The sequence below is a fragment of the Triturus cristatus genome, chromosome 5_1 (genome assembly GCF_964204655.1).
Source record: "Triturus cristatus chromosome 5_1, aTriCri1.1, whole genome shotgun sequence".
NCBI lineage: Eukaryota > Metazoa > Chordata > Amphibia > Caudata > Salamandridae > Triturus > Triturus cristatus.
The window spans coordinates 217,263,022-217,279,460 of record NC_140587.1 but is presented as its reverse complement, the minus strand read 5'-3'; the positions used below and the strand labels follow the sequence as shown (position 1 = coordinate 217,279,460).

The following is a 16,439-nucleotide window of genomic DNA, read 5'->3' as shown; positions in this document are numbered from 1 at the left end:
TGAGAATACTGGGTTAGTTGTACTTTCAGTTATCCAAACGGTGGATGTCTCTTGGGGTACAGAGTCTATGTGGCAACATAGCTATGTTAAAATGGGTTTGCGAAGTTATAATCTTGTGCATAGCTGTGTGAAAGGTTTGATTTTGTTGTGGGCATTGCTGTGTGTGGTTATCATGTTGGTGTCTGAGACGGGTGTGGACGGAGGAGAATGGCAGGGATGCTGAGTGTAGAGTGGTCTATTTGCAAATGACTGCATACCACCACGTACCCTCGAAAGACCCACCTTGATATACACAGTTATGTCTGGTGCATTGGTGTGTGCCCATCACTTTGATGTAAGCACTATCAGTTTATCTGTAGTTTAGGTCTTTCCTATGCATAAGGATGCGGTGTGCCTGCTTTAAGTGGCCATTATCTCATAATGAGTTAGGACACAGAACATAGGCCAATATACATGCATGCTGAGGGTATACATTCATAGCCAGAATTCATGGGCATCAATACATTTACATACACGATTTTAAATATGCATCAGTCTTTTTTTGCTTCTTCTCTTACTATAACATTTGTTAGGGCTTGAGGTCTGAACAAAAAATATGAAAGCATGAATATAAAGCTCAGAGGAGCACTGACTGGGCTTACACTTCATCACACCTCGAACTACAGATCGCCACTTTACAGCATCTATGCTTTGACAACAATTATTTTGCCGAACTTCAAGAAATCCAGGTTTCAAAGTACAAAGAGCTTCCTGCTTACACTAAAGGCATAAAGCCATGCATGCAAGTGCACAGTGGGACTTCTAGAATGGCACTCAGAGGGGGCTTTCACTTACCCTATGCCACCTTCTACATCCTTGCAAGGTACTACTAGTATTATGAACCAGCATGTATGGCTCAGGCCCGGGGTCGCAGTTTCAGAGGCAACAGTCTCCGTGCCAAACGGCAGCAGATGGCTTCGCTCAAGTCGACGTCTGCGCCACAGGGTGGGAGGCCTAACGCAGCCCCATCTGCAAGGCTCAGGGGACCTTCTCCCAGGCGCAGGTCTGGACAACGCGGGAGGCTCGCGGCAAGTGATTCACGCAGCTGACGGCGGCCCTCTCGTCACAGCGACTCCTGCCTGGCGGATTACTGTGAAAGGTCAGGCCCGGAAACACCTCGCGTGGATAGGGATTCGAGCCATGTTTGCTTCTCTTTCAGTTAGTAAAGTTTCCATGAGGTAGAAACGATTCCATGCATTGCAGTACGGCTGACACCCCTTTCCAAATGTATTTCATTGAGAGCAAAGCACTCGGATGAGGAGACGAGCCGGAGCCGTTTTTAAATAAAACAATGGTCCGGGTGCCCTGAAATCAGAGACGTGCTCCCAGATGAACTGCTGCAGCAGTAGAGGCATTCTATTGAGCCTTTCTCGTATTGCGTGCTCCGGGATGTGTGTGGTATAATGGAGCCCTGGTAAAAAGAAAGACAAGCGCCGTCCGCTTTCACTTTCGTCCGTCGCGAAACCTTTCTTGTCTTTATGGGGCCATGTGTTTGAAACACATGGCCCCATAAAGACAAGAAAGCTTTCATGGCAGAAGAAAGGCAGACGAGCCCATCCAAACGGGACGGCTCAGAAAGCCGGACGAAAACGTCACAACCACCTCTTTTCCAATGGCTGGCCACAGTATAGCATAAACGTTGACGCCGGCCAATGGAAAAGAGGGGTGGGGCTTAATGCCCTTTACAGAAAATACCCCAAATCATTAAATCTCACCAGCAAGACTGCGCATGTGCGCAGCCTACGCCAGGTGAGACCTAAAAAATGGACATAACACAATCCTAGTTAGCTGTGAGAGAATAACGCTGCAAGTGATTCTGTGGATAGCAAGATGACCAGGTGATTGATCAGACTTGGTTGAGTCAGGGCAGTGCATGGCTTGGTGAGTGGGTAAGCTGGGGGAGTGGTCTAAAATATTGTTACAGCAAACAAATGATGGACGGAATGCTGACAATGCTCGGGGTGACAATGGTGAGCAAAAAAAGGATGGATTTAGGCCCAGATCTCTGTACTGGGGTGAATGTATGACATTGTTCTGCATTCTGTCCATCAATAGTTCTTTTTGCAGTGGCCTTAGAGCCCCTCGGCTCAGACCTTTAACAAGGGAGCGGGCTGTTTATGGCCGATAGAGCCCACTACAGAGGGCTTTACAGCGATCAGAACATTCCGCCCGTAGAGGGTGGAATCTTCTAAATTGTAAAACAATGGCCTCATGGAGCCCGAGGGGGTTGAAATCCGTAAGGCCTTTGTTCACAGCTGTTGCTGTGAACAAACATTGAAATCTTGTATCTCCGGGATTCTTCCACCCATTAGTAACCCAGAGCACTCCAATGTCTTCAATAGAGCGTTTAACATTACAATGTTCTAATGAGTAAGAGTCAATGTTTATGTTAAGATCAATAGTTGTTTCCTGGAGCCACCAGTGGTAAGTGATGTGTAGGTTGGTTGGTTGGTAGGTAGGTGGGTTGCTGTAACATCGGAGTGTGTATTGTTAATGTGTAATGGGAACCTGGGTATGAAACACAGGGATGTGCCCACTTGTTGGAGAATGGGTGCGTGCTCTGTGCTGGTCATAACACATTACACACAGAATAGAGCACTGTGTGGTGATGGCCCAACTTTGCACACAACATCTAAAGCTACAAAACCTTTCATTGATGCAGGGGATTTCTTTTGTGCAATCATCAGTCCTTCAATAACAATGAAAAGGTTTTATTTGCACTTTTTTCCCCTTGTAAAAGCTTACAGCATGGCTTTGGGTAGGAGGTTATGGCCCTTCAGTGACTGCAGCTGGTCTTGCAGTCGGAATGGGATGCTGCCCCCTGTCCACTCCACTCCCTCCCTGACCCTTAATCTTCCTCTATTCAGGGTAAATTCAGCAATAGTGCAATAGGCTTTTAGCGGTTCCTGCTTTGGGTCCGCCCTATCTTGCAATGTTGGGTAGTTTATTGCTGCTGCAGGCCTTACAAGAGACCCTTCACTTAAGATTTGGTACTCAATATGTTTCATCATTCTGAATTAGGTGTTACTGTTACGAGTCATTAGAAGGGTCATCACACCACAGTGCTGGACTGTTAAATATATGCTCCCTTGTTGAATATCCCATTCAAACTGATGATCTTGTGCAGGAGCTGGTCTGGTATATCCTTTTTTATTATTTTGCTGTAAGTAGGCTGAATGGGCAATCCGCCTCTGATTTGATGATGTCCGTGGCAGAAAGTTAGACAATCATGCATCAAAAATTCAACTATGGCACTCAAGAATCTAGACTTTATTGGTTTCCGGTGAACCAATAACGATTAAGGTCTTATGCCTTATGCATAGGGTCGTCAACACACAGAGAAATCACCTTTTGTCTCTCGCTTTAAGCTTCATAATTAATAGAGAAATTTGTGTTCCACCTCTCAGTGAATTTATTTCTATTCCACGAGTCAAGAGAGTCAGGGCGGGCAGTTGTACCCTGTCTTTCTTGTGAACCCAATTATGGAATGCCTGACCACTGAGGATCAAATTAATTGTCTCTCACTTATCTTTTAGGAAGGCTTTGAAGATTTTATTGTTGTGTTGGTGGTCTCCTGCATTTATTCTCATTACTGTGCTAGCTCAGTTCTTAGCGTCAAAAAGCCGCCATGGGTGAACACTGCGCGTTACAAATGTGCTTTCATTCCATTCATTCTTGCCAAAAATTTTAAACTGGCCAGCCTGTATTGTGTAGAAATTAGATTTAAGAAGTTTCAGACCAGGGTCAACTACGTGGGCCTGAGGCTTTGATGGGTTGGTGGTGGAGCAGGATTTGTAATCAAAACCAGATTTTCAGGATAACCGCTTATCATGTAAATTACTCATGGAATATACGTAAATTTATTTCATGGTCATCGCAGACCCTGGGACAAATGCCGGACAAACTTCTACTAAAATCCTGCCCAGAACAATGCAACTACTCCCCCCATGTTATTTAATGGTGTATTCACCTAGTCAATAGCTGCCACGTGACTCAGAGGGATGTCTAACCATTCCAGGACTTTAAGTAAAGTATAAGTGCACATCGCATTCTAGGGAGTGTAGGTATGTTTATAACACTTACTGTGGGCTGAAAAACCACAGTATACAGAGTGCTGCTGGATAAAATGACAGGGTGGCTGAAGGTGTCACAGATGGCACTGCCTTTGGGCCAGCCATGTTAGTCTAAACCAGATTCCCTTTACATTTAAGTCCATATTTAAGCTGGACATGCTTGTTCAAAAGTCTCTCTCTATAATATTTCTTCACAAGTAGACCTGGGCAAAGTTTTATTCATGCTGGCAAAATTAGTAACTTTCAAGTTCTGCAAATTGGTGAAACTACTCGAATTTCACTATACACAATTTTGTGTAATGTTTGCCTGCTGCAGCCTGATTCGTGCATAAATTGTCTTGTCGAGAAGCATTTTCTTCTTGAACCCATCTTGTGCCGGTATATCACGCAACAGTTTTTTGTTTGTTTTTTATATATTATTTTTATTAAAGTTTTATACCATGTTATACAAACTTATCCAATGACATCGGTGCTGTATCATAGGAAATATAACAGTTACGCATTTAAAGAAACAAAAAAGAAAGCATAAAAGAACCACATCAGTGACTGTAACAAAGTACATTAAACACGTCAGTAAATTGTACCTTCATTAGATCCTATACATGACTATTGGCGTAAGCAGCATCAGGGAACAGTGTCTGCCTTATGGGGCCATACCCTCCACCCCAAATGTATAGCCGCTGGAAACCCAGTTACCAACTCTACTAAGAATCAGCAAGGTTCAAGTATGTCGCTATAAGGGAGGCGAACCAGAGAAACAGTAAGGAGCAAAATACGTTTCTGAGAGACTCATGTCTGTATCAATAAACAATGGCTTGGTGACTAGCCCAATCCCTGCATCCACGGTCAGGTTTCTCCGACACACGATGCTCAAGTTTGTACCAGTAATCTATTCGGGACATCTGATACCTTCCCTGCTAAGTAATTTTGATAAAGTCCCCCCAAATTTTTGGGGCAACTCAGGGGAGGCAGTAGTTTGCTGTATACCTCCATTTGTGTGTTGCAATAGAGCATATCTCTTGACCATTCCGCAAGGGTAGGAGGCGGAACTCGCACCCAGGGCACTGCAACTCTGCGCTTTGCGATCAGCAACCCCATCACTATCAGGCGTCGAATATCTTTCGTCATGCAACAGTTTTATGCAGGGTGCACACTCACCTAAATTAAAAAAGGCTAAAAAAAAACTAGCAAATCCCAGTTGGCTCAGAAAATGTAATTTTGCAACATTTTCAAGGCACTTTACAACATTTCTAAAAAAAAAAAGTCTGATTCTCTAGGCAAAAGCCTCAGCTCTAGGAGTGCTCCCTGCTTATGAAAAACCTCTCCTGAGTTCACTCTTTCTGATGAACCCAAAAAAGACTGTTGAACTCCATGAGAATTATAGGGGTGTGGGGGGGTGGGAGGGGGAGTCACCGCTACTCTTGGACGGCCCCCCACCAAGACAATTTGAATTTTCCTGCAATGTCCCTGCTCTCTTGAGGCTCTGCACGCCGCATATGTAAACTAAGAAGAGAGACTCTCAAGACCTGGCTCTTTGACAGAACGGAACTGCAGACCCCAACCCACAGCGCCTTGAAACCCTCATGTGTGAGTAGCGCGCATACAATTTCCTGATTGATTGAGTGGGAGACTATTCTATCGGAGCTGCAGACCTCTGATGGGCCAACAGGGGGCTTCTCGTCTGGGAGAGTTGACACTACAGAGGCGGGGTAGTGGATGGATGGGCCCTCCTGATTGCACCTACATGGGGGTACAGACACGACAGTGCTACATCTGGGTCACACACAGGGCTAGCTGGCACACATGGGAGCCATACTGGGCATGGTGCACCTGCATGTGAGGACGCGAGGTGGGGGGAAGAGTCTAGCAGCGTTTCACATACAAGTTCTACCCTTCCTTCTACCCTTCCTTCCTTCCTCTTACTTTGTCCTCATTAGGCTAATACCCGCCTCCACAGTTCAGGATTGTATGGCGATACGAACAGAAACCATAAGTGCTTTGAGTCACGTCATGCTTGATATACATATGCCACATCAATGTCCACTGGGATGCCATTAACTTGCACGAACAGCTCTTTGCATCCCTCTGAGATCATGCATTGTGTTACTGATTTTACGCTGTTGTGTAAAATGGAAATGTATTGCATATGCAAGATTTATCTAAAGGTTATGTATCTGTTAAATAAGCAAAAATTATAATAAACAGACTTAAACCACAAAAAAAAATCAGACTTGCTAACTTGGAAATGTTATGCAGATTACTGCCAATACAGATTTTCTGTACAGTTACAGAGAACTTACTGAATATGAACAATAAGCCAAACATGTTTACATACACAGCAGAAGGCTCCTGGGGCGTCTTCCTAGCCAGGGCACTGAACCCTAAACTCAAGCTATGCCGACTACATTGTTCAAGTAACTTGCAGCCGTAAAGCCGTCGCGTCCACAAGCTTCAACTGCCTCTGCATCCTCCGTAAGACTTTCAAGTGAATCCCCCCCGACTGAAGAAAGACCGTAACCCACGCACTCATAACCAGCAGACTAGACTACGGCAACGCGCTCTACGCCGCCGGAATCAACAAAACTCTTCTACACAAACTCCAAACCATCCAGAACGCCGCAGCCAGGCTCGTCCTAGGGACACAGCGCCACGAGCAAATGACCCAACACCTACGAAGCCTCCACCGGCTCCCCGTTGAGAAAAGGGTCACTTTCAAACTCCTCACCCACGCCTACAAATCCTTCAACATCGGACCCAAATACCTCAACCTCCGCTCCACCGACCTTGCCCTGGCAGAGGTCCCCCGCATCCGCAGAAACAGAACCGGCGGGAGAGCCTTCTCCTACATCGCAGCCAAGACCTGGAACGAGCTCCCTGTTAACATCAGACGCTCCCCGACCCTACACACGTTTAGGAAGGACCTCAAGACCTAGCTTTTCGACTGATCCGGATCTGCGCCCCTATCCCCCAGCGCCATGAGACCCTCACGGGTGAATAGCGCGCTCTATAAACCCCTGAATGATTGATTGATTGATTGAATTCTGGAATTCAGCAATTCCGATGCTCCCCTTTCTGCTCACCTAGAACATGACATTTCACCAGAGGACTTGGATAACTCCAAGAACGAAATGTTACTAGCAGCTTTAAATAATGCATCCTGTTTTTGTTGTTCCTGGTAATGTCTTTTTTGTGTGTGCAGAATTTGTATTTTCACTGCTAAGTCTGCCTGGGTTTGAGGCTGAATTTCATGCGAGGGTACAGGAGGAGTAATTATTCGGAATGCAGCCTCGGTAGTTCATTTTGTTAAACCAATACATTTCGTCGCCATTACTTATTAATTAATTGTAATGCCGAGTGTCAATCAGCCGCACTCAGAGAGGCAGCCTGCACAGCAGATTCTTGGCTAATGGGCCCTGCGGTTTCTTCGCTGACAAAACGGGGACGGAGCGCCCCTTTCTTGAATTGTGGTTTTCAAATGCTCTTGAAATGTGACTTGGCTCGAGTACAAGAAGCCATCGTCTCAGGCGAGTCCTGAAGCAGGAGTTAGAAACACAGCCCCGTGGGCTGTTGTTCAGTAAATGAGTGGTCTCGCGGGAAAACGGGTTTGACGTGAATTCAAAACACTGCATTTTAGTATATTTTGCAGAGCAGCCACGCAGAAGGAGGAGGTCGCTGAAAAAGATGGGAAAGGCGCTTGGAGTTGGATCAGAGTGCGGTGAGAGCAAATCAAAAAATAATATTAAACAAATGAGAAAGGCAGGGAATAAAAATTTAAAAACTGTATGAACTGTGCAAGAATTTTCGGCCCTCCCAGCAAAATATTATGTTATTGTTGGCGCACTGCCTGGACTTTTCTTGCAATTTGGCGCCACCGACTGGTGGTGATCTAAGGTTGCTACCCTCACTCGCCTTATGGAAGCACCAGTCGTACCCAGCAGGGTAGGAAAGAGGCCTCAAGGCACTATTCAACCAGATCTGAGTGGTAGACTGAAGATTATACGCAGGGACAGAGGGTGATGAGATAGTAAAGAGTGGGAGAGTCTCTGTATACACTTAAATTACAGGACTTCTCAGCACATGGAATTCACCAAGGAAAGATCTCCATGTATAGATCCCGTGAACTCAGCTAGACCTCACTGTAACCTCATTCCATCTCCAAAGCTGGTCAAGACCTACCTTCTCGGCTAGCTCAGTGGCTTAGTGCCGCATGCCAGATCTGTCATCTACCATTTCAAGCACGAAAAAGGGCCACCATCTTTTATTTCACCGCCAATGTCTTGTGTTTGCCAATGATCCTAAAAAAATACACTCCAGTTACCCATCAGGTCAGTATTTCCGCTGTGTTCTTCTTAACTTCCACAAGTGTAAGTGGGTGAACAAGCTTTGGCCTGTAGGTTGTTGAGTAACTGCACCCTCCTTAGAACTGCAAAAACCAGGGTAAAAATATTTCAAGAGGGCATGCGGATCCGACACTGAAAAGGCGGGAAGTGGCGGGAGGTGGAAAGAAAATAGCGCCAGATACAATTTTACCCTTCAATGCACGCACTCAACTCAAATCCCTTCTTTCAACAGGATTCAGTGGCTTCTAGAAGGACCTCGCGGTGAGGCTTTGAAAAATGTCTGCTCTTTTTCACACACTCTGATGATCATCTCTGCCCTGAACAAATAATGCCTCTTCCTCCCACATACACCTTGCTGCCAGACCTCTCCATAGCATCAGCCTCTCGGTGGCAGGTATGGAGCACCTCTCGTCTCGCCACCCTCCTGAATAAAGGAATGAATATTCCCTGGATGGTTAAACCGGTGCTTTTTGTTCCACCTGATTACTTATTTTACATTGCATAGTTTGTACCTGACATCCACCCATGTGTGCCTAATGTGCCTGCTGACGGCTCTGCAGAGAGCCTCGCCGCTCCCCCATAAAAGCTTTTCCCGCAGTTTTCTAGGAATCCATTTGTGTAGGTTCACTGGTGTGTCTTTGCTTAGCGTGAGCAGCTGGGAGGCATTTCAGAGGCTGCCTGTCAGGCGCTCCCGTCACTTCCTAAGCATCATTTCTCCGGCGCTGCTCTCCGCCTGAACAGCAGCGGAATACCTTAGCACACTGCGCTCTGCGTTGAAAGGAATTCAAAGTGGACATTTTCGGAGCTCTAGGGTGTTGTTGTTCTCATTACTGAGATTAGAAATACTACGGTCTTGATACATTCCACGACTGGTCTGCAGAAGCGATGACGTTGCCCTCGTGAAGATGGGTTTGGTATGCCAACGTCTAGATTTGTTACTTATGGAACCGTTTCACGAGCGCAAGGCCAACACCGACCACTCTGCTTCTCAACTAAGTGTGACGTATGTCCTGACGAGGACAGGACTTCCGGGATGGAACGTTCCTTCTTTCCTCCGCCATTGAACGGGCTGCCAGTACTGATGGCAGTCCGGATACTCGAAAACAACTACGACCAGCTCCACAGGGAGCTCTGAGCAGTGGATAAGTAAGGCAGGCTGAATGCTGCCTGTAAAAATTACTCTTTTTGGCGGCTGGCGAGATGGGCGTTGCCCTGCCACCCTGTGGGGGACTAAAAAATGCCTGACGGAACACTGAGCAGCTAGCAATAAATTTTGCTGGCTGCTCGTGCTCGGTGAACAAACATGTTCAAATCTGTGTTTTTTTAAGGGGGTGGGGGAGGATGGCCTTTGCTCTGTGCATGCTTTTGGCTGGGCAAAGATTTCTCCAACCTGGAGCCATGAAGCTGGGCAGTGACGACACACTGGTGGGTGCAGCCTGTGTCTCACTGCCAGAATAGCATTTTGGTTTGGGCGTTATTCCCTTGGCCCACGGAGGAGTTGGAGGCCCTTCATTAGTTCCAATGGCTGGGGGCGGGAAGTCCGTCAGGCTTCGAGTTTGTGGGGGTGTGGCAGTGGCCTTTGCCTCTTCCACCAGACCCAGCAACAGTTTGTTGTTTTGCATGTGATTGGTTTGCTGGGGTCTGGGGGAGGAGTCCAAAGACCACCAAATCTAGTATTTTCCAATTTTACTTTTGGCTTGCTTTGTCGTGGCTGGCTTGTGCGTGCTATCATTACTATTGCTATGCGGTGTACTGCAGTCCTCCTGGTCACGACGAGGAGCCCGACGAGGAGCCTTGAGAAGTGAACGTCGAGGTCAGGACAGGTCACGGTAACACATGGGTAAGTGAAAGTGCCCCGTCACCACCCACAACAACCTCCTAATTATATTTATAGGGGCTGTTGTGTTTTTTTTTTTGATAATCAATTTTATTGAGTTAAATTCACACCAAAACAGTACATTGGTAGCAGAATCAAATACATTAAGACGAGAGTCTACAGCCACACAACTGGGGACAAGGGAGCATAAGGCATACAGCAGGGTAACGTAATTCCCATAAGGAACATGAAACCTACACATCCGCAACCCTCTTAGGGAACTAGGTTGAACCATTTGCCCCACACCTTCTGGAAAAGTTCAGGACAACCACGGGCTTCAAAGAGGGATTCCTCTTGGGTCCCACACCAGTCAACCCCCCCGTTTCCACCGCCTGACACTAGGAGGCTTGGCCTGGGACCAGAGTGCCGTAATGCCTCGCTTCGCCACCGCCACTGCTGTTCCGAGAAAGCACTTATCTGATCGGGAACCGTCTAGGCCGTTAAACACCCCCAGGAGCAAGCGCACCGGGTCGTGTGTGACCTCCCACCCCAGGGTCAGTGTAAGTTCCAACTCCACCCCTGCCCAAAACACTGCCAGGACCGGACTTAGCCAGACCATGTGGTAGAAGTCTACAGGAGCGTGATCGCATCGTGCGCAATTGGGGGAGGACCGCAGGCGGGCACTGTAGAGATGCGCAGGGGTGAGGTACGCCACGTGCAAGTAATAGAGTTGGACTAACCTCAGCTTAGAGGAGGTCGTCAGCGTTTTAGGAGCCATAAGGGCGTCCCTCCAGTCCGCGTCCTCCAAGGGGCCCAACCACCCCTCCAGGCGGCCACGCAGGAAGTCTAAAGATGCGGGACCGTTATTCACCAATGAGCAGTAGATCCAAGACACCCCTCCTCACCTGGGCTTCTAGAGGACTGAATTCCGGGAGAGAGATGGGAGACGAAATGTGTACGCAGAGCGCATGTCTAAGTTGCAAGTATTTGTATACTTGGGAAGGGTGGAGGGAGAAACGCTGCTGCAAGTCCGCAAAGGATCTGATATGGTCCCCCACCCAGAGGTTGCCGAGAAGTGAGTTCCCGATACTGTCCAATCGGGTAAAGTCCGAAAGAGATGAGGTCTCCCGCAGCCACGTACCACACCACAGAGGCGTCTGTCTGCTGAGTTTCCGGTCCCACTTCGTGTGGCGCAACGCCGTGCGCCAAGCCAGGAAAACTGTCCTGGTGACTGGGGGGAGATCCTGGGGTATAGGAGCTCCATATAAGTAAGCCTGGAGTTGAGGGAACTCCATCGAGCGAAGTTCCACCTGGTACGCCGGGTCGGACCAGCCGCCCGCGAACCAATCATGGATCACTAGGAGTCTCGTGGCCAGATAGTACAGGTGGAGATTGGTGACTCCCATGCCCCCGAAGGGAGGTATACGGCAATGCGCCAGGGACATTCGTGGTCTCCCACCCCCCCAGAGAAAACGGGTAAGGATACCATCTATTTCACGGAACCAGCTCCCAGGAAGATGAAGGGAGACATTTTGTAAAATATACAAGAACCGGGGAAGTACCATCATTTTAAAGAGGGCACTCCTGCCCAAGGATTGAGCGGGAGGGACTGCCACTTCCGAAGGTCCGCTTTTGTCTTGTTGATCAGGGGCGTAATGTTTAAGGCCCATTCGAGTTCCAGGAGGAGGGCGATCCACATACCCAAATATTTGAAGGACAGCCTGCGCAGAGGGACGTTCGTCTGCCAATCAAAGCAGTCCCGCGAAGGGTGGAGAGGCACCGGGGTGGATTTCGCCGGATTGAGCCGCAGGCCCGAGACCCTCTCAAATGTGGATAGGACCGCCAGACAACGCGGGCCAGAACTCTCCGGCTCCGCCAGAAAAAGGAGAACGTCGTTCGCGCGGAGAGCGATCTTGTCGACCCGATAAGGGTCCCAAGCCCACCCACGGATACCGGAGTCTTGGCGTACAAGAGATGCCAAGGGCTCCATCGCCAGCGCAAACAAGAGCGGCGAGAGTGGGCATCCCTGGCGAGTGCCCCTCCGGATGGGAAATTTCTCCAAGAGCACCCCCTTGATCAGGACCCTCGCCGCGGGACAGGAGTAAAGGACGCGGACGAGGCGCCGGAACGGAAGGCCGAACCCCATCCACTCCAGCACGTCCTCCAAATATCCCCAAGCAACCGTGTCAAATGCTTTCTCAAAATCAAGGAGAAGCAAGGCCAGGTACGGGGGGGAGGAGGTGGCGGTGTGCAAGAGCGAGATGGAGGCGACGTATGCAGTACCTCGGGCGGGCATAAAACCACTCTGATCCGGGTGGACCAGGGTGTGTAAGTGGGGGCGGACCCGCTGAGCCAGGATGGTAGCAAAGAGTTTCACCTCGGTATTGATGAGGGATATGAAGTGATAGTCCGCACAGGCAAGGGAGGGCGGTCGTGTCTTCGGGAGACCCACTATGGTGGCCACGTCCGGTTCGGAGGGAAAAGACCCCATGTCCACCACGTGCTGGAACAGCGCCATCAAGTGTGGGACCAGAAGGTCTCAATAGGTTGCGTAATATTCTTGCGGGTACCCATCTGGCCCAGGCGTCCTGCCCGAGTGTAGGATTGAAATGGCCCCATGGATCTCCTCCGGGGAAAAGGGGAAGATCTAGGGTCTCGGAGACGTCCTGGGGGAGGCGGGGCAGCCGGGTCCCGGTCTCCGACAGCACTGCCGCCAGAAGGTCCGCTGGGGACCTGGCAGCATACAGATTGGCGTAGTACCCTGCAAAGGCCTGAGCAATGGCCCTCGAGGTGGAATGGAGACGGCCGGCTGCATCGCAGACCTCCGGGATGACGCGGTCCGCCTTGGGGTACAAAATTAAGTTATGGAGCAATTTGCCGTTTTTATCGCCCCGGCCATACAGGCGCGCCACCGATGAACGCCAAAGCGTTTTGGATGAGTCCAAGGAAACCTGACTAATTTCCTCTCGTATTAGAGCAAGTTGCCGGGAGGAGTCAGGAGTATCAGCAGTGGCCTGGGTCGCCTCCATCAGTGCCGCACGGGCCTCCAGCTGCACTAGACGGGCGGCCTGAGCCGCGCGACGTGCCTGAACCAAGCCTCTGGCCACTCGCCGCATCTTCGCCATGCCAGCCTCCCACAACGTGGCCGGCGAGGCGACCGAGCCTGTGTTAATCTGGAAGTATTGCTGCAGCTCCTGTTCGAGGGCTTCGACGAAGTCCTTGTCCTGCAAGAACCAAGCGTTTATACGCCAGGTCGTACGGACGCCCCCAGGTTGAGTCCCGAGACGAAGGGAGACCGGGGAGTAATCCGAGATGCCACGTGGTAGAATATCCGCCCCCGACACCAATTGCCAGTCGGAGGCCGGCACCAAGAACAGATCAATACCAAAGTGGGTGCGATGGGCTGCCGCGGTGTGGGTGTACTGGTCCCGGCAAGGATTCCACACCCTCCAAGCGTTGCAGATACCCAGGGCAGAGGAACAATCAGAGAGTCGCTTAGCGGAGGAGAGGCGGGACGCAGAGGGAGCACCGGATGTGTCGCGCGGTGGATGCATGACAGCGTTAAAATCAGCCCCGACAACCGCCAACCCAGGCGGGAAGGAGGAAAAACGCTTGTAAGGTGTTGGAGGGTGGATGGCAGCGTAGCGGGAGGAACATATACACTCAGGAGATTAATAAGATGCCCCTCGATCTTGCCGGACAGGGCCACGTAGCGGCCCTGTGTATCCGTCTCAGCTCGTGTCAAGGAAAAGGGACGACCTTTGTGGATCAGTATGGCCACCCCCCAGGAGCTCCGCGAGAAGCCGGAATGCCAAACCCTATCGAACCCAAAGCGGGAGAGGAAGGTGCAGTGGGTGCCCATCAGGTGTATCTCTTGCAGGAATAGGATTTCAGGGCCTTGATGGTGGGCGCTACGGAGGACAACAGTGCGCTTAATGCTGTCTAAGAGGCCATTGACATTCCAGGACAGGATGTGGAGGGGTCTACCCAGGACGGACATCATTAGGGTGGACAGTGTGAGTAGAGGGCCGTGCGGAGGGTGACCGGGCTCCACTGGAGTGGACGATCCCGGGATGGAGCATGGGGGGGGGGGGAAGAACCACACGGCCGGGCGAGGCCCATGTCCCCACCGGACTCCAGAGTACTCGGGGAGGCGTCATGGTGGACCAGGGATTGTGGCCCGTAGGCGGCCGAAAACAATAAACATGCAAGCAACAACGTGATGTCCCTCCACCCACGACCCCTACCCCCCCATTGTAAGTGGGGCCTGAGAGTGAGGTCCACGTGGTCTGCCAAAGCTCTCGTCAATGTCGGTGGTGTGTATGCTTAGTAAGCTACCAAGAAAAACAAACAAACAGCAGCGGCTCGTGAGCAGCCGAAAACAACAAACCTGCGGGAGACAACGGTCTACCCACCCTCCCTCGCCCCCCAACTCCCCCCACCCTACACTTCCAAACATGAAGCATCTGTCGCCCTGAAACAGCACCTAAAACAACAATACGAAACTCAAGATATTAAGCTAAAACGCTTAGCAGGACGTGAGCGTATCAGTGAGGACACCAGGAAGCAAGCACAAAGTACTCAGGGTACCCAACAAACCAGCGAGTCAAGCTGTGTCTTGGCGAAGGTGGACCCCTCCATACATACGGATACATCAGGCTTAACAGCTGCAAGGAACGATTATGAACAAACTTGGACCCCACTCAGCTGGGCCGCCGGAGTCAATCAGCATCACCGTTGGCAGATCCGTGAAGCACGGGGCTCCGGGATAGGTTCGAGTCAGACAGGGAGGGCCGCAGCAGTGCAGATTGGATCGAAATTGGGCCCGAACCCCCAATGACCCAGGCAGGCTAAGAGGATCATGGCTCCGAAGAGGTGTAGGGGGGGGGCGGCGTCTGAGACCTCGCCACCGGAGATAGCGAGGCCCCTCCCTGCCGGCCGTTCTTCTTGCGGGAGCGATTGCGGCGTCTCTGAGGTTTAGGAGGAGATGGTTGGGAGTGCCGTGGGCCACCGCCGCCGGGAAGGAGGGCCGGACGTGCCGGGCTGTTGTGTTTTGAATTTTGTCACTGCAGTGCTGCAGCCTGCGTTAATGATTTACTTAAATGTGTAACTGTTAACTTTAGTAGTACTCTACTGACGGCGCAACACCTGGGGGCCAGGCCGCTGCAGGCGGTGGGTGACTTTGATTCGATCCATAGAGCCCGAGGAGGCGAGGCCTTGCCCTGGTGGTGTACATTGTTGTTGTTTGGCCACTTGGCTTTTGGTTTCGTTTGTGGCACTGGCACTCTGGCAGCAGACAGTTTAAGGCCCTGTGGGCCTTTGCGTGCAGTGCAGAGTGCACACCCCCACAAGGAGGACCGGTCGCACTCGCTCCATAGGTAGGTGGGGGTGGGGGTGGTGGCGCTTAGTTTACTAGTGTATGTTACACACGTGCAGGTTCAGGTTGGAATCGTCGTACATGCAGACAGCAGGCGGGGCCCAGGCACAAGCGGAAACACGCATTCCCTGGCTCCCGGTGCTGCCCTCAGACTAAATGCATGCCCGAAAGAGTATGGGCAATCAATGACCATGACAGCCAGAATAGCGCCCTGAAGAGCAGCATCTGGCATGTAGGGGCTGGGGCAGAGTCAGTCGCGTGTGAGGCCATTGCCTCTGACATGGTGGCAGCACGAACACTGAAACGTATAACACGGGGATGCTTCCAGGACACTCGAAGGCCTAACCAAGGTTGGTAAATGACTGAGGGCTCCTCTGGGGCAGGCAAGGTTAGTTACCTCTCAGACAAGTGCTTGTGAAAGGGGCAGAGGGTTATTGTTCATACCAGGCATGCCTCCCCACTGGCTCCCCTGAGCACAAAACCCACTTCACTTACCGTCAAATGCTTTCCTGACAGCAGACACCCGAAAATCCAGGGGAAAAGTAATTATACCTGATGGACAATTCAATTGTTTAAATCAATAAAAACGGAAATCAGGGAGGCTTATTTATAACGCAATAGGCGCGCCAGTATTTGCCCGGACTGGCCCAGTTTTTGGACGTATGTCCCGGTGTTCTGACACCTTTCCCCAAAGTAAACACATGTCCCGGTTTTGCACTTGAAATGCTGCAACTAAACCAGAAACTCTTTTGTCATTAGTCTTATAGCGCCTGCGAAAGGTAAGCATCTCTTTT

The 16,439-nt window shown here is 50.3% G+C and overlaps 1 protein-coding gene across 3 annotated transcripts in view; it reads right to left on the bottom strand.

Annotated features, from left to right (window-relative positions):
- The window catches only part of TRAPPC9 (trafficking protein particle complex subunit 9), a 2,530,995-nt gene that overhangs the window by 1,983,271 nt on the left and 531,285 nt on the right, over window positions 1–16,439 (bottom strand). The window lies entirely within an intron of this gene.